General features: G+C 37.1%; 1 protein-coding gene across 3 annotated transcripts in view; it reads right to left on the reverse strand.

The window, feature by feature from the left end:
• TTBK2 (tau tubulin kinase 2) overlaps positions 1-21364 on the reverse strand; it is a 100320-nt gene that overhangs the window by 78110 nt on the left and 846 nt on the right. Inside the window, exon 1 of one of the 3 annotated variants that reach the window (XM_076344691.1) lies at positions 2624-2722. The exons of the other annotated variants lie outside the window; for them this stretch is intronic. The gene's annotated coding sequence lies outside the window, so the exon portion shown is untranslated. Of the gene's footprint in view, positions 1-2623; positions 2723-21364 lie in introns of those variants that run through there. 3 annotated transcript variants of the gene reach the window in all.

Consider the following 21364-nt stretch of genomic DNA (forward strand, 5'->3'; position numbering starts at 1 on the left):
TTAAGTGTGTCTGTTTGAACATCCAAACTAGAAAGCTATCCTACACTTACAATCTGAGTATTTTCTAAATACATTCATTAGAAGCTGGCGTCCTGAAAATCATCATTCAGCATGTCAATGAGAAAACTAAATTTAAGACCTTGACTTAAATTTCCAACTGTACTGGTTGTGAAGAAAGTCTTTTAAAAAATTCAGCGCATAACCAATGCCACTTTAGGTTTTCCTATCTCAAGCTCTTGGTTGCCAAAATACTCCTCACCACTTGCAGATTCCAGGTGTGAAAAGCTCCCAACTGCCTTGAGTGCTATTGCCAAAGAGTCTAGATTTCCTTCTGGCAACGTCTGCACTTACAGCTATGTTGTTATTACAAAAGTGGCAGTATTTTCTCAGTTTGAAGACAGAATTAAAAATATAACATTTAGTTTCAAGATAACAGTCTTATTTTAAAAACACATATTTCAAGCTACCACACTATTTCCAGTTTGCAAGAGAATTCAGCACCAAAATGTTACAAAAACCCAAGTAAGGCAAAGTTTATGGAAGGAGTACATTATCTTTTACTAAAGCAACTGATACAGGTGGCAAAACCCTACAAGTTTTAGGTACACAAAGCCCTTTTCAAGTCCAAAATAGAATGAGCAACTTTAAAATTAAATTGAACTTGAAAGCAATTGCACTGAAGTAAACTTCATTATGTTTCTTGATTAGATCAACTGAGATAAAAGGTACTCGATACCTTGCCATAAAGAGAGGGAAGCACCTGGGTATGTGCATGACAGGGAGAGACTACAGGGTTGTAGCTCCTATGAGAAACACAGCATGTAATTTATTACCTACAGAAAATTGGAAATTTTTGCTCAGGGAGAATTAGAATGAGTCATAAAACAAAAACTCTATTTAATTAATGATTTTTTGCTATGGTATTTTTCAGCCAAGTTAATTTGATCTGTCACACAATTGCACAAAGACTTATGTCAGAACAAGAGAAAGAATGGAAGTTAGCTGTGGGGGACAGGGCAAGGCTGGACTACTGTGGTGCTTTCAACTCAAACCAGTTGTTGAACAACCTCAGGTGCAGAGCCTTTAATACTAATGTGGAAACCTAACCCTTTGGAGAGGTTAACTTCATTCCAAATAACACTGTATTATTCTCAATTTTTTTCCACAACTCGGAGTGAGTTCCAAATCAAAGAGGCTTGTGAAACCTTAATAAATTACTCCAAAATTAATTTTAAAACCCTAAAAGTGTCATTTGTTTAAAAAAGAAAAAAAAAAAAAGAGCTGTATTTCTGTGTCTTAGAGTCACTATAACTGTTGCGGTATTTACAACAAACCTAAATGGAACTAGAAGCAGGGGTTTTTGCTATTATAAGAACTTGTTTTACCGGTCATAAAAGTCTTCAAAGAAACTAGTTCTCTGATCACTTACATGAAGTGAAAAATAGTTTTAAACACACAAATGGAAAGTCAGTTCTGCAATTACCTAAATTATACAGCGTTACAATAATTAGTTTTCAAGATCCTTGTAAAATTTTCATTGCAGAAGAGTTAAGTGATAGTGAAATGTGGTTTTGAACACTGATACAATGACAGCTTGAAGTCAAACAATTAAGATATTTTAAATAGTGACATAGCAATATAATATCAAACTATTTACAGTTTGGATTTATCAGCAAAATAAAAATCTTTGTTTCCCATTTTTTGAAATGTTGGAATAGTCAGTTATCTTCTTAGGATACATTTACAATATTAATAGATTACCATCAATGTCACTAACTTTATATACCAAGGATTAACATAAATTGATCCTTTAAGACGCTCCTAGCTATTGCCCTTTCCTCTAGTACTATCTATTTCTATTATTTCATAAATCAATTTATGCTTTTCAAGGAAAAGCATAAATGCCCAACCCAGGCATACAACACACAACTACAGAAGGCAAGAAGAAAAACAATACACTGCTCTGAAGAATTTCTTCCAAAGCCTACGCAACTTTTGGCAGTACACATACAGCAGTTTATAGAGGAGAAGAGCTGCTGCCAAGGACTGTGCAAGAATGATGCAAGGGCATGTATACAACTAACTGCTAACTTCTGAATGCTTAATCCAATCAAGTAAAGTTCAGGGTAAACTCTAAATATAAATGGGAATAACACTTAACTTTTTTGAAAATACAAAAAAATCAGCAGAGGAACTTTGGTGAGATGATCAGACAGATGACATACAAATAGCAAAATGCTGTCTGCACTGATAGTGTTCAAATGATCAACAAGGCTGCCAGTGGCAGACAAGCAGCCCAGCTGGCAGACCACAAGACTATACTCACTGTATTGCGCCCAGGCTGCAGCACCATGCATGAAGCGATCTGGACCTCAATAACAAAAGCTGAGAATTCCCTTTATATGTCAGTTGATAAAGCACATCACAAAAACATGGCGAATAAGGCCTGACAGTTTGCTAAGCAGAACAGAGGAAAAACAGAGGAATAATCTTTTTTTAATCTGTAATGTCTAATCTCTTAGCATCCTTATCTTAAGGGCACATAATTCTAAATCTGCAGCAGTATTATGATAAAGAGAGGGCACTGGCCGTGCACACGTAGGTATTCCATCTCCTTAAATACCTGAAGACAGTAGCTCTCCTTTTTGCCAGTGTGTGAAATGAGGTCAGTAACTGCTACATCAAGCAAGATGACTCCAAAAGAGCCTAGCTGACAGGTAGATGGAATCTGAGTGAGCCCACGCAGTGCAGGAGGTCTACCAAACTCTGACAGGCTTTGGCCTCCTCGATGAGGGAAATGCACAGCCATCCTGCCACACAATGCAGCAATCCCTGAAAGAGTTAAGGAGGAAAGACGCACCATCACATTATAGTTTATGCAGGAGACACCTCAGTATATTCAAGGAGGATTGTACTTTCCAGCAGTAGGTCGACAGCGCTAGAGAAGTGAGGCACAAAGAGAAGACGAAAAACCACAGAGACGCTGTGCTGACCCTCATGCCAAGACCAACTCAGTACTGATGTCAACAGCTCTAGCACCAGCAGATAGGAGACAGCCACGTTAAGGGGACCCTTATGAACTGCCAAATGACATGAGAGGTGGGAAACGGCTTGGTGCTTGGCTACGTTGAAGGAAAGTGGCACTAAGGCAGCCAAAATAAACATACAACAAGCTACTGCCAGCAGAACAGCACAAGCTATTACTTTATCGTCAGTTTGAGATGGCTTCAGAGGGGCTCTCTACAGTGCCATGGAGTCTCTCTTGTTCACAGGATACTCCACAATGATCACATGGGCTCAGGCAATATTGAATCTAGAAGCACAATCCACAAACAAAGGAGATGGTAACTCATCTAGGACTGCCTGACCAGTCTGCCCCTAAAAAAGATTCGTGCTGGGAACTTCCAAGGTACAGGGGTTAGAGTCAACAACATGACTTGGCCAGAGCATGCGCTTGCTTTGTAGCTGTAGTTGAAGGCAGCTTCAAGCAACAGTGACTGAAACTTGAGCTGCTAATCGGAGGTCCTTCAAGGTTTTAAATGGGAGACAGGTATTAAAAAACTGAAATGGAACTTTGGCAAAGGCATTTAAAGTTGGGACAAATCCAAAAATATCAACTTAATTTGCAGCAGAAAAAAATTAGGTTAGACAGTAGAAAAGTAGATAGCATGGACAGCTAATCACAAGAGCAGACAGGCTGCATTAGATCAAAGATCCACCTAGCCCAATCTCCTGCCTCTGGCTACTGCCAGCAGCAGACGTCTAGGGAAGAATACAAGGACATGGAACGCATATAATCACACTTTCCCAGAATATTTTCTGAGGATATAGCGGGCTGGGACACAAAACACTTTCTGAGCCAAAGATGGTATTTAAGATTTTTCATCTCTGAGTTCATCGGATCTTTTCTGAACCCATGAAAGCTTCTAGCATCCATAACACTCTACTGCAAGTAAATTGTAACTTAATTCCATGCTGTGGGAAGCAGCACATCTTTGTTTCCAATTCATCTTCTGCTAGTTACGTTTGAGGTTCACTAAGCCTTGTACTGAAAGGTAGAGTTTACAGTTGCTCCCTGTTCACCTCTTAGTCCTACACAGGGAATACACTGCTATCATATGCCCCCTCATTTACCTCTTCACCTGTTTAGTCTTTCACTGATTTTGATCACCATCTGTGAGCTTTTTCCAGTTCTACTAGATTCCCTCTTGAGATGTGGAGACCAGCATTGTTATTAGGCACTGACCTGCTATTTTCAGAAAACCTGCAAGACCCCATTCCAGAGAATTAAGTTCATCAGTGTGTAAATTTTAAAATTATTTTTCCCTACATGAATTGTTTTATGATAATTTTCATTTATCATTACCTCAGAGTTGCAACGTCTTTCTCCAGCTCTTCCTTGTCTGTCTTCATCTTTACTAATTTTAATACCCATATATCACCAGACTTTGTAACTTCAGTATTTGCATCTTTTCTAGATCATCTGTGAATACACATTACAGCACAGAGAGCTATACTTTTTAGGCTGATGAGCTATAATTTATCAAGCTCAATATTTACATTTTTAATTCAGGTTCCATTAAAAAAAATATTTTCGCACAAATTATTCACATATAGAAAACCTGACTCATGATCTTCCATCTGGATCATTAATGGCTCTGCTTTCAAATTTGGAATGGATTCCTTGGATATCTAAACACAATCCTTCTTCAAGAGATCATTATTCAGCATGTGACATAATTCATGGTCACATTTTTTAGAGATACTGCCTGACCATATCTCCCATGTCTGCTTTATTTTAGTCTTGCAAACCAAGCAGTCTCTCTAACATAGACCAAGTAGGAAGCAAAGCATAAAATATCAATTAAGAAAGACTTGAAAAAGGTGAAAAGAAAGCCAACATGAATGAACAGCAGGTTAAGAGGATTTCTAAGTAGAAAAAAGGCAAATAATAAAAGCAATGGTAAATTACAGCAAGTAAAAAAGCACAACAGGGACAAAGCAAAATAGACTGAGGAAGAAAAATAAAATGTATTAAAACTAATAATAAATCTTTCTTCAGACAATGGGAATAGAAAGCTTGCCAGAGAATATGTAGGACCAATAAATGGTCAGGGTATAAGAGGTGTGTTCAAAGAAGATAAAACTGCAAGAGAGAAGCTCAATGATTTTTTGCATCTGTGTTGACAGTGGAAAAAAAATGAGAAAATATCCAGAAAGAAACACTTCTTTTTGAAACACATTTTCCTTAAATTGAAGTGACTGAAGAAAGGAATAGGGAATAAGTAAAACAAAATTAAAAGTAATGTCACCAGTGTCGTATGATATTTAGCTAGGTTTAAAAGAAACTTAAGAATTAAATAGCTAATCTATTTATGATGGTACATAACCTCTCATGTATACCTGCACTGGCACATAAGGATTGGAGTGTGGCAAATATATTGCCAATTTTTAAAAAGGGTTACACAGGACATCCAATAAGCTGGAAATCCAATATTTGTACCCAGCAAATTAGTAGAAACTGTAATGATTAATAGAATTACTGAACGCTTAAATAAAAGTGATACCATTGAGAAAATAACATGGCTTTGATAAAATAAAGTGCCATCTTCCAAATCTCAAGAGTTCTTAAAAGAGATGGACAGTCATGTGGGTAAGAATGATCCAAATAAATTCTATTTGGATTCCTAAAAGGATTTTGACAAAGTCTTTTTAAAGAAACTAAGCAGACATGGCACAAGAGGACAAGTGCTTTACACAAAAAAATAACTGGCTAAAAGGCAGGAAACAGAGGACTAAACAGCCATTTCACACAGTGGAAAGAGGCTACAAGTAGAGCTCTGCAAGAAGCAGGATATGATCTGTGCAGTTCAAGGAAAACAGGGTGAGAACTAAGGTAACAAAAGTTGGCTGACAATAATATGTGACTTGGTTTTTAAAAAACAGAAATAAAGAAAAGATGAGGGACAACTGCGAGGAACTGCTGGGTGACTTTATGGTACTGAATAACCACGCAATAAAATGGTAGGTGAGGTTCTGTGTAGGTAAATGTAAAATTACATACATCAGAAAAATAATCCTAACTTCTCATTAAAAATATGAGAAACTATTAGCAATCAAGAACAAGATCTTCATATTATGATATACAGTTACAAAAGATGGCAACTCAATGCTAAATAGCAGGCAAAAAAAAAAAAAATCAAGTGTTAGGAATTCAAACAAAGCAGATGACAACATGAAGATCATGTATATGCCCATGGTTCACTGATACCTTGAGTATTGTATGCAATTCTAGTCCTTCCTATCTCCAAAAAAAAATGGAAAAGGATCAGAAAATGGAACAAGATAATCAGAGACGCAGACTAATTTCCACGTGAAGTAATGAATGACAATTTTTTTGAGAGATGAGGGGAAGTAGAGTGGGGTATTTGACAGAGGTCTACAAAATCATTAGGGGCATGGAGAGGTTGGCTAGGAATCAACTATTCATGATCTCATTCAATAAAGGAACTAAAAAAATATCAAAAGAGGTCAGCAGGAGCCAGGCTCAGAACAAACATGAGAAAGGAATTCTTCATGAACTAGTAGCCAGCCTGTGCAACTTCTTGCCAATGGATGCTGTGAATGATAAAGGTTTACAATGGTTCAAGAGGACACTGGACAACTACATGGAAAATAAAACTATTATGGGTTACTGAAAATACATATTAAGCATATTCAGCTCAGGAAGTCCCTTAATAGAAAATGGAAAAGTACTAGAGGAAAGTATCATGTGTATTTTCTCTGTTCTTGTACTTTTCTTTAGGCATCCACTTATGACCACTGTCGAATACAGACCTTTAGTCTGCTTCAGAATTTTACATTCAATCATTATGTTTGGGAAGACAAAGACAGGACTGAGAAATTCTGCTCCTTGTAACACCATAAATTCAAATGATCTGAATTGATGAGCTGCGATTTGAATTAAATTCTTGTGCATAATCTTTTGTCAGTTACTTAAAAGAAGCTCTAACCCTAAAACTGTTGACTACCTAACTGTTGTGGGAATGACAAGAGAAAGCAAACCATTTCAACTCAAGTAAACTCTTTTTTCCTGATACTTCTATGAGGTGCTTTCAACTAGCATATTTCCTGTTCCCTCCAGCACCAGGCTTCTCATTCAAATGCAGATTTTCACATACACGTTAAAAACTAGTACTAATCACTAATATTATAAGCTTGAATTCTACCTCTAATACAGGTGCATCAAGCCACTCTGCGAACAGCAATGAAATTATGTTGATTTAATAACTTGCAGCTATAGTACAGGCCTGCTACTTTCAATCATCTTCCATATTTGCTCATCTTTTTTCACTTATGATTGAAGTGGAATACTCCTTTTTAAATTTGGTATCACTACACAGAGGAAGTTTGTGATCCTGTCAACCAGTAAAATTAGATACAGACTCCTCAGCTGAAGCATCAAAATCTATTACAATATGTATTTTTAAGAACACAGAATAATAACCCATTTAAAAATTAGTTTCCATGTGTCTTTTACAAATTGTTAACTTGCATAAAAAAGATGAAAGGAAACATAGCTTGGAGCAGTCACAGTGTAGTGTGGGATTTGAAGCAATTTTAACTATAGCAGAGATCAAACCATTCATAGGCTATTAAATACATCTCAGTTTTGGTGACAATTCATTGACAATGAATTGATGTTCATTATGTTTTAATGGTAATGACCACATTCATATTCTTATGTAAATATCGAATAGTTTCTTATAATACTGCTTTTGCTAAAATCCTGTGTGGTAATAATGTAAAGTTTTAAATTATACCGACTGCTATAGAAAAAAAGTTAGGCTATTCATAGAATAAGCTATTATAGTAAAAGACTTTCAAACATTAAAATGTATAGCGTTATCAAAACCAGTTAACATTATATAATCAGCTAAGTACTGCTACTTGAAGTACAACAGCTTTTTCAATTAATTAAAAAAACAGAATCAGTTTAGAAAGTACTTTTTAAATTTTTTCCTATTTATGTTGCACTTGCAATTTACACCACATGACAGATATTCTGATTCAAATTTTGGCAGCAGACATAGTTTTTTTAGAACCTTTCTAAAACTGGAGATTCATTTCACAAACCAGACTGATATTACCTAGAGTCCATAGAAGCACATCATCTTTTGCTAATTCTGTTCTACCAACAGAATTGCAAGAAGATATCCTCAGCTCTTGTAAACTTCAGAGCAGCCTGCCACAGGATCTCACCCATTCATTCTCTGAATAAGCCGAAGTCTGCTCTTCTCAAGTCTAATGTCCCTATTCTGCTTCTCACTTTCTTCACTTCCCTTTGGTCTTAACCCACTGTCTCATGATCACTGCAGCCAAGGCTGCCATCAGCCTTCACATGTGTGACCAGTTGTTCTTTACTCCTGAGTAACAGGTCCAGCAGTGCACTTCCCCGGGTAAATTCATCCTGCACATCAAAAACTTGTCATTAACACTCCAGACTACACAATGAACTGGACTAAGGAACATATAATACTAACCCTTTCAGAAAAGTTTAGTTTTAAGCTAGCTCAGTTCCCTGATCTAAATCACTAAGTGGCAATACAAATCCTTCTACCAGGAGAGAGAGTGAATGGGTAGAATTGCTTTCAAGGTGGCAGTGCTAGTTTAAAGTACCTACATGTATATGTAAAGCATAGCTCACATTAGCTTAGCTGGACATTACTACTGTCAATAATTTATTTTTCTCCTCTCCAGCCTAGCTAAAAGCCTTGCTTTATCCAATGCACTCTAATAAATTTTTTGTCCCAGAGACAGAATTTATGCCAAAATACTGTTCATTCAATTGTTTGGAACCATCTTAACAAGAAAAACTTGTGGAATCTGCAAAAGAATTTTAATTCAAAAATACGCTAAAAACATACAGGCTTAGTCCTCTGTTAAATCCTAATCACATCACAAGCAAGTTTGTTGTTTGTTGGGTTTTTTTTTTTAAATGCCTCACCTACTTCTCACCCACCCAATGATTTTTCTCAATAGGTCTAAACACTCCTCAGCCAATAGGGAGTCTTATGCATGCACAGAACTGAGCTAGTAGAACTTTAAAGCATGGCATGATTCAATAGTGGTGATCATTGGTGGATGAACCTCCGGAACTGTAAGGATCATGGATGACTTCCACACATTGGTCAGGTGGAAACAGCAAATCTGTCTTATCCATGAGCTCATACATTATTTATAAATTTTCCATTACTTTATCCTATAGATGCCAAAGAGGTCATGCCAAGCGCATCCATGCCAACCCTAAAAAGACAATTCCGTTATCTCCCCTGTTACCGTGTCACTTTGTTACACGACTACCATACGATAAAAAACACACTATAGCTGATTGATCAAAGATATTGATTAGACAAGGGATGGGTTTTCCTCCCTGTATCTGGCTTCAGAAAAGACTTGGAAATGCCTCTGATCATTACACCTAAATAATTCTATAGCTTGGATGCAGAGAACCAACACACTAATACACATCTCCTAACCTCAAGGCTATCTTTCTCTTAATAAAGCTGGTGCAGGCATCCAGGGTCATATTTTTAACAATGAAAATTCACAGAATGCATTTGAACCCACTGGCAGTTAGGTAGAGCAATGCTACAGTTTGAATACAAAGAAAACTTTCATTTAAAAATTGGTTGTTCATAGAATCATAGAATAGTTTGGGTTGGAAGGGACCTCTAAAGGTCATCTAATCCAACCCCCCTGCTGTGGGCAGGGACATCTTCAACTAGATCAGGTTGCTCAGAGCCCCGTCCAACCTGACCTTGAATGTTTCCAGGGATGGGGCATCCACCACCTCTCTGGGCAACCTGGGCCAGTGTTTCACCACCCTCAGCGTAAAAAATTTCTTCCTTATATCTAGTCTATATCTACCCACCTTTAGTTTAAAGCCATTCCCCCTTGTCCTGTCGCAACAGACCCTGCTAAAAAGTTTGCCACCATCTTTTTTATAAGCCCCCTTTAAGTACTGAAAGGCTTCAATAAGGTCTCCCCAAAGCCTTCTCTTCTCTAGGCTGAACAACCCCAACTCTCTCAGCCTTTCCTCACAGGAGAGGTGTTCCATCCCCCTGATCATTTTTGTGACCCTCCTCTGGACCCGCTCCAACAGGTCCATGTCTTTCTTATGCTGAGGGCTCCAGAGCTGGACGCAATACTCCAGGTGGGGTCTCACCAGAGCAGAGTAGAGGGGCAGAATGTTAATGTTAATAAGTTGTTACCTCTGGCAGCAGCAAAACATGAGACAGTGATTTTTATATAGGTTACAGGACAAAAATTTTAGGCTGCTAAAGGTCTGAGCATCAAGAGAAGCAAAGGTATAAACAGCCACAACTGTGATTTTCATGTCTACTTTAGGTTACTTCAGAGAACTCTCAATACTGTGTTTAATTTAGCCAAAAAAAAAAAATTAAAAAAATCTCTCTTATGAACAATTGCTGTAAAACAACTGGGAAGACATACGACTGTCCTTCCACAAATAAGTGACAATGTAAAACTGATGAAAAAAGGGACAAGAATTCCTATAATTCTGTTGCCACTTAATACGATATTCACGCCTCTTAATGTTCTTTTCACTTTTCTAAATGGTTTTGGTTGGATATTCCTCAACATAATTTCATAAGGAATCTCTGAATTTTAGCTAAATTGTAATCTTTGCTACCTTTCCCACAGGAAACACATTAGAGAGGCAAATCCTGATTACATGCAATACCATGCAGGGTTTTTTGTTCAATTCTTACCACTGGATTAAGACTTTTTGTTTTCCTAAGTACGTTCAGCACATATACACCTATTTTTGGTCTGGCACTACCTGCATACAAGAAAGAATGATACAAAGATTTCTACATCGTTTGCTAGAGAAGTGATCACACACTTTTGCTGACATAGAACTTCTTCCCCCAAGAGGACTAGGCTTTTACCACATTATTAAATATTTAGAACCCTACAAGACCCTACAGCACAGGGGAAAAAAAAACCAGGGTAGAAGTATGCTTTTTAATCCCTTTGTTGGTCACTATCAGTTGTCAAGTCTGACAAAAGGACAACCTGTCCCTGGAAAGCTTGTTGAGCTGAGGTAGCTGGTGATGGGACCAATGAGAGAAGAGATTCGAGTCTTAGGTGCATTTTCAGAAGTTTTACTTAAATGTTGAGGGCTGCAGTATTGAAGTGTAAAAAGTGTTTTTAATTTGCTTCAGTCCAGTAGCTTTGCTTCAGTCCAGTAGCTAGCAATAAGAGTTCAATAACTACTAACAATTATTCAGTAACAATTTTAAAGCTGAGAAATCAAAAAAGGATGCGAGAGGCTTACATCTTACTTTTAAGGAAAAAAAGCACCCATGGATAGAGCAATAGTCATACTCTCAAAAAAGGAAAGTAGCTCAATCAACTAACTAGAGATTACTTTTGTGTGTGTGTGTGAAATAAAATTGCCATGCATATGGTGATACATAAGAAATGAAGCAAACTTACTAAAACATGCCATGGTTTTAAAACAAAACAATTTATAGATATTATGTTTCATCGCCATGTTTAGAGACTATACAATCCAATTCACACACACAAAGCCTAAATAAACAAACTAATCCTCTATTTTTTTGCTTTTTTTAAATACATCTACACCTGCCTTCCTCAGGTTCCCTTACTTATTAATTCTGATTCTTTGCTCTAGCCTGCGCAGCATTGCTTTGCACTGCACAGAATAGCAGTCATCTCAAGAAATTCAGGCTCTTGCCTGAGAGCCATGGAGTCCTCACAGCGGAAAGGCATCCAAACCTCTCACCAGGAAAGGACTGAGGAAAAGGAATTAGATGGGAAAAGGAGGAAGGTGCCAGATGTTCGAAACACCTTCTAGCGCACTGGCACTCCTTTGTCTTGCTTCTCTCCCAGTTCTTGTTACTCCTTCCTCATAATTGCTAATGAGGCCACCAAAGCTTAGTAGCTTCTGCTCTGCATCAAGACACTGAGGTATATCTGCATCAAAGCAAAAATTAACGCAGGGAATCAGAAATGTAGTATTCTTTACAAAGTATGTTAGTATAGCAGTATTATAATAAAGAATATTACTTAACATACTTTTTAATATACATATATACACATCACACGTGATTTTACATTATATATACACACATAAGTTTTCATTATTTACACATATATTATGTGTACATTATGTATACACTATTATATATTTTATGGGAGCACAGAATTTCGTAATTGTATCAATGAGGATTCACATCTTTAACCACAACTTAAACAAAACGGCAGCAAATCTGGCAATGTAGCTACATATAGATGCAAATGAATACGCCCTAATGCTTACTAAATGGGGTAAGGTATTTGTAAGAGTGAATTACTAAAATAAAGGGGGTTATGTTTAATAATAATTAAAAAAGGTGCTATCACTAATCATCCTTAAAGTACGTAAGAAAGAAAAGAGTGGTGTGGGGAAGAAGACAGAACACAGGAATTAGTGGGACATGGAGGAAAAAAATGAAACTAATATCTGTAATAAGCTGAAAGTTGTTTATACATGTTAGTGTTATTTTCCAGGTTCATCTTTGGAGGCTGTTTTACAGGGATCTCTTGAGGCCAGAGCTGAGATGACAAAACAGGCATTTTGCAAAAATTGTTAAGCTACAGGCAGATTAATGTTTTTGCCCTTTATACACTGTCTGAAAGTTCACTGCGATACACAGTGATCGCTTAAGTTTCACTTTATAGTGAAACTTTATAGAAGTGCATTGGAAAAGTTTGTAGAAGTGCATTGGAAAAGTTTGTATCTCTTGCTTGAGGATGGTATAGATACATTTGGTGTAATTTGGATGACAAGGAATCTGCTTCTGATGACAAGTTTAGCACAACTGGGGCTGTTAAAAAGCCAGGAGCTGTGGTTCTGGGAAAACTTCTTTCACAGTAGAGTTTTCTTCTGGTATAGGTAGCAATTGCATAAAGATTTTCTACGCAAGTCCCAGGACATAATGACACGTGAAAACGAGATGCTACAGTCAGTGGGAGCCTTCTTTTTGCAACGAAGTAATAACTCCTTGCCTGGTGCCTGGGCGGCTCTCAGAAACACGGGCACTCTGCCTGTCCCGCTCTCCAGGCCAGGGCGCCCAGGCCGGCAAGCGCTGGCGGGCGGCCTCCGGGCCGGGTCAGCACCCTGGCTAGCGCCCCGCGGCCTCGCTCCCCCGCCCGGCACCGACAGGCGGCGGGGGGAAGCCGGGCCAGCTCCTGAGGGTGGCAACGAAGGATCCGTCACTCGGAAAGGTCAGGGAGACCTATCACGATCGTGATGCGCCTCCTATTCCCACGGTAAGCATTAGCCAGATGCTACTAAGTTAGACAGGTTGAGAAGAATGCATTTGAATAACTTCTATTTTAATAGGAATTTTCAGGGAGATTTCTGACCTGCCATTGCAGATTCCAACGGATTCCTGAAACACAGAAAACTCCAGAAGACAGTTGTTAATGTTTGGAAAGGATAAATAAAATTACTTTGGTAACTATGGGCTATCAGCCTGACATCAATTCCAGGCAAAACAGAGGACTTGAGTATTGAAGAATTAAAGGAAGACAATATAATTACTGCCATTCAACTAAGCTCCCCTTCTTCTCAAACTAACTTTTTACGATGACATTATAAGTTTGGCCTGTAAAGATAACAGTTATTATACATGTCTTACAGAAGTATAAGTGCTAAGTTTGTACCACACAGCACAGCCTGTTTTTAAGAAACTAAAATGGCAGAAAATCAACAGATCACACATTAAATAATAGGTGTCAAAATATAACTGCAAGTTAACTGAACTAATATTTCTCTAATTAGTCCCATAAGAATCAATTCCTGACTTTATACTGAAACATTTTTTACTAGGGGAAAAAAAAAAAAAGATAAAGTTTGTAGTTGATACTGAGATCAGGAAGTGGTATAGAACAAACTGCATTACTTGTTTAATGGACTGTAATCAAACTACACATGTTCCAACTTGGATAAAAGAAGACATTACACATCAAGGAGCAAAGAATAAATGGAAACATCACCTAACACAATACAGATAATCAGTCACTTTTGATAAATGCACCTGCTGCAGTGTTAAGGCTATGGCAACTACGGATGAGTAGACAAATAAATACTAAGGGAGATCATAATACCTCCCTTATCTGCTCGTTGTAGGATTGCTGCTGGAACATTATATCCAGTCCTGGTGTTCACATTTCAAGAAAAGATTTTTTTTTTTTAAATAAAAAGATGCAGAAGACCAAATTATCAAAATACTGGAGAATACATATTGAGTGTCAAAATTATGAAGCTCAATTCCTTCAGATTATCTAATAAAAATTGCTTTAGTCTAAGAAATTACAAGAGATCTTCATTCTGACATACAAAATCATATGAGTAAAAGGCTGAACCTTTAGATTACTTACAAACATAAAAAGATTTCCAAGGTCTTTAATTTTAGTCAGTAAAGACATTCTACTATTAGAATACTTCACGAATTATCTCAGTGGATTCCTCATTACTGACAATTCTTAAAAGACAACGAAATGATTTTCTAAATTATATGCTCTTATTCAACTACTGTTAGCACATGTAATTCAGAGAAGTCCTAGGGAAGCTGGTGTTATGCACGAAGTTAGCCTCAATAACCACAACAGTTCCCTTGGTCTTAAAGCAGTCAGCCTGAGATAAGCGATGAGTTTTTTATCCTTTGAAAATTAACTATACAAGTATATTTCATTATGAAAATATAATTATCCCAGGCAAATTTAGTATGCTGAGACTCTCCTAAGCCCACAAAAGTACTTCTCAACAATCCAGGGATCAGTTGAAAGAATAAAGCATGGCAAAATGATGAGATGTAAGAATCAGTAAGTTTATGTATTATAAACATGGGGATCAAGAAACTCTCAAAAGTTATATGAGTTTCTTACACATCAGAAGAGCTAACAGTGCAAGCTCAGATTTTAACTATCTGCCAAACAAACACAAAACTATTCCTAAAAACACAACGGCAAAGTTTCTCAAAATCCATTACAACCTTTCATTTCATCCTTACTTAAATAATAAAAAAGTATTACATATTGGTATCACATGTTTTAAGAAATACTGGCTGTATGTAAATAAAGACATTCAATACCAAATCTCTCAGAACTAAAGCCTGGGCTTTAAAAATCATCCTGGCTGTGTTGTTGACCTATAACCTGCCATATTTGTATATTTTGAATGGTTAAACACTTGATTTATAGAAATAAAATGTCTAAAGCTAGAAGTTGTTTTACTTCAGATTAAGTGAGTGCAAATTTAATTTTATAGATATGGAAACAGTGACACATGACACCATAATGGCAAAAGTATAACAACCCTAAAACAACAACAGTATCCTATAGGTTCTTGAATTTACTTATAAGAAATATAACTCTATCAACACAAGTTTTAAGGGTTGTTTTGGTTTTTTGGGTTTTGGTTGGTTGGTTGGTTTTTTAAATACACCAACAGTCATTAAATTTGCTTTAGGGATATTCAATTCTAAACCGTGCTGAGATACTTCTTCATTTTGAAATTACTATTTAAACAAAAATTAATTTCTACTCTGTAAGAGAACATGGTGGATACGCAATCATATGGCAAGCAGGGCTATGAGATTTCTACTGAGAAACAGGAAACATACAACGATATGGGTGAAATCTGTGTACTTTTTTTTTATTAATAGTAGGAACTAGAATAGTAGTAATACAGGTAATAAATAAGAATATAGTTATTACTACTCTTAAGACCAAGATTCCAGCTTTTACCTCTTTCAGAGCAAGGAATATAAGAGCACATTATTATATGTCAATACCAAATATGAGCAATATCTACTGCAGGGCTACTCATACAACAGGCCCTGGCCCTGATTCAGACCATAAATCAATTCTGTCCAAACCTTTACTCCAAGAAGAAAAAAAAAAAAAAAAAAAAAAAAAAAAAGAAAATCAGGGAGCCGTTACCTGTCGATGCAGGTCCTCACAATAGAATTGATGTATTACCTACTAATTCCAACAAGCCAGTCAAAGTACAGTTGCTCCTTGATTGCAGAGGGAGGTCAAGGGAAAATTGACTCATCGAAGAAAGGTTAGTCCAGTCTTTGGAGATACATACAGAAGCATGGTCACAAGACTGAGGTATCCTAGGCTCAAAACTAATGAAATACGTAAGAACAATATGGACAACAGGGAGAAATGTCCAGCCTGAATTTAGCATCTAGCCCAAATTTCCTTCTAATCGACAGAGAAGGAATTGCAACATCGCCTCAAAGCAGCCTTTTGGATAAAATGTTCCTCTTTCTCTTGCTTCCTCCCTGAGCTGACAATAGGCAGAAAAACCTATCAGCTGAGCACCCAGGCTACAGTAGTAGAAAGGATCTGGTTATGACTACTATCTCAGCTAGACATTCAGGGTGAAGTTGCATATAACAGCATGACCTAGCAAGTGTTATAAACCTATCTCAGCAAAAAAGCAATATAAACAACTCCCTACTTACAATCATTCTCTGTCAAGTTAGTCAGTTGAATCAGTGCAGCTCAGAGATCAATGGGCACTAGAAGAGGCACAGGCAGAGGACATCATCTTCCACTTACAACAGCAGCCAGCTGTTAGACTGGCTCAACAATAATGTGCAATTTTATCCACAGGAGCTAACACATGAAAAATATGATTATATGTATGTGTATCCATAAATAAATGACAACCAGCACCAGACAGTCAATAATGGAGCTTCTTTCCTGCATGCATCTGCTTTACTGTGGGACGCTCACGGCTTGCTCCACAGCTTCAGCATCAATTTCTTAGTTCTCGCCTAGTCAAGACAAGAACTGACTGGGTTAGCTAGCACATTTCTTCCACAAGACCAATAAATACTTTCTTCACACTATCTATCTTGTGATTCTTTCATGATTTTTCTCCATCCAGACAAATTGTTCAACAGGTTTCCCCACTGGAAACACCATCTTGCTCAAAACTGTAAAACTATAATTTCACCCAAATCATCATGATGATCACAATAATCTCTAGAGCTTGACGAAACAGCAGATAAACTTTATGCAGAAAAAGAGTCGTGATCCAATATCAATTCCCCTCCTTCAGCTCTCAGAGTACGATATGCCAATTTGTTCCAGGTTGACTTGACTTAGGGAACTATACTTTGATTTTATAGACTCTTGGAAATGGAAAATCAAAGTGTCACATATGAAGGCAGGGCATTCAACGAAACTCGAGGACTAGCACAGTCATTCCTTATCTAATACAATTTCAATCTGTTGATAATGCCCTTTCTGGATCTATTTAACTCAGGATGCTGACAAATGGAAAGACAGGAAAATAATTAATTATTTCAAGACAGTAAATAACTCAACATAACATTATTTAAAACAAAATAACGATACAAATACGTGTTAAAAAGTCACCAGTTTGATGCTGAAAAGAAGCATGCTCTATTTATAGATCACCTCCCCCCCCCTTTTTTTTTTTTAAAATACTTCAACACTGTGAAGCTAAACAGACATACTTAATTTGCTCAGAAGCCGTACTGCTCGCCAAGAGTGGCATTTGAAGCATTACTATAGCAGTAAACGTTAACAGCTGCAACAAGACACATCCTGCTGATACACCACACAACAAAGCAATCTCATTCTTACTACATTGCTGAAGAACACTGTATCAAATAAGCGTTGCTAAAACCCTCACAAAACATTAACACCCTGAGAGACTGCATGACAGAAGCAACAAACATTATCTGAGAATTATCTGGGAAGTGATACAGAGCAGAACGAACCCCCTCTTTCAGAATCAGTAAGCAGCTGCTGACTGGAGACAATTCCCAAGTACTGAAAAGACACAAACTCTAAAAGGCAAGATCTTTCCTAACTGTGGATGAGTCCAGTGGAACACGTCCATTAACACAGGATACAAATTTTGTATAACTTCAGTTGTGAGAGAAGTGCATCAAAAACATAATAGAATTATTTCCATTTAAACAGACCGGGAAGACACCAACCTTGATCATTTCAGTTTTTCCCCATGTTAGCTCCAGATAGTAACTTGTCCCTGCAACAAGTAACAAATCCCTTTGCAACATCCAGATATAAAAAATGGCCTCATATTAAAAAGACTTCACATCTTTTACAAGCTCTCAAAGCAAGTTCAGCATATTTTACCCTTTCTTTATACATCAGACAGCTTTGTATTGGAAAAAATGACTTTCCTCATCAATACCATCAGTGAGCTGGTTAACTTAATCCATGAAAACCCAGCCAGCCTTCAACTCTTCCAGCTACTCAGAAGCTCCTCCTGCCCACAATGCAAGGCTAAGCAACATACACCACATTTCTCTGAAAGGAAGAATTACCGGATGGAGTTCCTCATCAGTGCAAATAACCTAATTCTCAATAATTGATTAATCTCTTCAGAGACAAAGCAACAGCGTGAAATAGCATTTGAGCTATGCTTTTCATCACAGAATTGTTCTCAACTGTGCAGTACAAGAACCACAGAAAAACATGCCTGAACATAACAATGAACACGTTTTTTAATTCTTAACACGATACAGTTTTGTTAAAAACGCTAAAGACTTCTTCAGTTTCCCAGTTTGCCCTCCTCTCAAATTTAATCCTTCCCTTCTCCCCCAAAAATTCCTCAAGGTTTTCAAAGATTTGTTTCCATTAATTGAAAAACAAGTTTGAAGAACGAGCTGTTGAAAGTTATGACTTGCACCATGTCTCAAAAATGGGAAAAAGATACTCAACCAGATCAAGAGGTAAAGCGTCAAAAGGTCAGATTTTATTGTTTGAATTTTCCACTACTTAGGTTTCAAGATTAGTGACCTATAAGCTAATACAGAAAAAAACAGACTACAAATTTAAACTGCCAAGAATGGCACCTCAATTTCACAAACAGCTTAAAAAAAATCCGAGTTACCACATTGCCTCAGAAGCACACTACTTAACATCTAGCACTGAAAGGGGAGGGTGGGGGGGGTGGGAGAAAGAATCCAACTCTAAAATTTTAACAAATATAATAAAGTTGTAAAGGGTAAGTAAAAGACTGGATGATGTTTTCAAAGAAGTAATTTTGAAAGAACATGCAAGATACAGTTACTAAAAGTCACGTTATATAGTATTCAATGTTCACAACAAAGAGAGGGAAGTTAACTTTTATTCCACCTCTTTGTGACACAGAATACAGTACAACCATTCAAGCACTCTATTAGTGCATGGAAAGCAGAAAAATGAAACTGCTCCATTTAGTTGTACTCTCTCATCCAACTGAAATAATTTTTATTTCCTCTTCTTAAAGTTAACATGTTTAATTCCCATTTAAGTAACCTAGATACTAAACTGTTAAACAAAACAAATAAAAGATTAACCATTTGAACAAGTTTCTTTCATCCCAATCATGGACAAGAAATCAAGTTGATACTAAGTAATTTTTAAACACAACATGATCTGTAGCTCTTGGATTTCTTCATGTACACCTTGCATTTAGTCAATTTTGCATGTTTTAATTCTTGCCCATCTATACTTTAACAATGGGCCATCAGACTGATCTGCTAGATCCATGGCGCAACACACTGCTCTGCGAGATCAGTCAAACGAAGCTCAGGTTTCTCTGCCGTGAGGAGAAAGTGCTTTAACGGTTAGAATGAGAGAGGAAGGACAGTGGCTGGTCCATGTACAACAACGCATCCCTGTGAGACCACTACAAATCCTAGTGTCTTGTACTGAAAAGGCAGCTGTTTCTCCTCCCTTCTAGCCAAACACAAAGGCTTTGTGTAGTGCCTTCCCAGAGCAGGAGAAAGAGACAACACAACACACAGGAATACACATAAACTGTCAATCTCCTGTTGTAGAACATCAATTCATTCCCACTAAATAAACAAGTCTTCGCTAACACAGAAAACACAGTAGTATATTAATATACCATATAGTGCAACTTCACACACTAAGCAATGTGTACAGAAGGTTAAACATCTATCTAGAACTGGTAGAAGCTGATCATTTAGAAATCAGTTTCGAACAGGGAAAACTCCACTCATCTCTCTCTTTTGTCATACTCAAAAATCTTTCTTGATTTAATCAGTCACACTGGAAAAACCTCTCTGGAATTTGTGATGTTAGAGGTAACAGAGCCTGCAGCACACAGCAGCAGTACAGTGACTACACTAAACCTAACCAACATCACGATATTCCAGTCGCTCAGTTTGCTGTTCTCATTCTAACCCCATCATTTCCAAAATAGGAAGTTTAAAAAGATGTTGAACTTCAAGAGCATAATGGTACATCTGAAATATATCAGAGAAGAACAAAGTATTTGTCAGAGACAATTGATTCCATCTTCACATTTTTTAAACTATGATATCTTGATGCACTATTTTCAAAGTAACTTTTGACCAATGAATATACATACTACTGTAGTCCAACTTTCCTAGATATAATTCTTTGGCAAGCCAAACAAATGTTAATAAGCATACTTCTGGTTTAACAAGTTAAAAAAGTTTTAATACTTTGTTAAATGTAATTCGCACCGTAAAACAAAGGAATCATCATCAATAAAGTATTCTGTGCAATTTAACACAGAATAAAAATGTTGGGTATCTTTGTACCATAAGTTCACATCATTAAGACCCCAAAAAAATTTCCAAAATCAAACAAGAGCAGCAAAACAAGCTCTAATATTTTGTTTTCTCAGATACAACAGCTAAAATGAGCTAACACACCTACAAGAATAGCATGTGTTCAACAGAGGCTTGGCATTAACTACACAGAATATATAAAAATTCTACTCGTTTTTTCCAGAACCACAACATGGAAACTAATCACTCGCTTTAAGGCTAATGCGATTTTAAAATAAATAGAGTATGTTTTATTTTAGGGCTCTCAACCTTCTTGTCAATATAGCTTACTGATACTGAACATTTAAGCTGAAATTCAACTGGTTCTGCACAGACAGCCTAAACTAAGAAAGCCATTACAACCTATTTTATAACTCATTTTCTATAGTCCTTTCCAGCTTACTTGTAAATGCGGTAGAAGGTTCTCAAAAGGCTGTGCTATAGTCAGGGGTCTTTCCTTTGTGTCCATCCCCCGCCCCCACGGATAATACATTAATATTGTTAATATTTGCAAATCCATCCCCGTTCACACCAGCAGTTGTTCCCAACTGCTCTGGCTCACACCAGAGGTTAGAAACCTCGTACCGATCTTTGTCCTCTCATTGCTTTTGCTCTAGAGTGACAACAGAAGTACAAGGATGCAGTTGCAGCTCCAGAGATCATCTGTA

Source organism: Aptenodytes patagonicus, chromosome 7, assembly GCF_965638725.1.
Source record: "Aptenodytes patagonicus chromosome 7, bAptPat1.pri.cur, whole genome shotgun sequence".
NCBI classification, from domain to species: domain Eukaryota; kingdom Metazoa; phylum Chordata; class Aves; order Sphenisciformes; family Spheniscidae; genus Aptenodytes; species Aptenodytes patagonicus.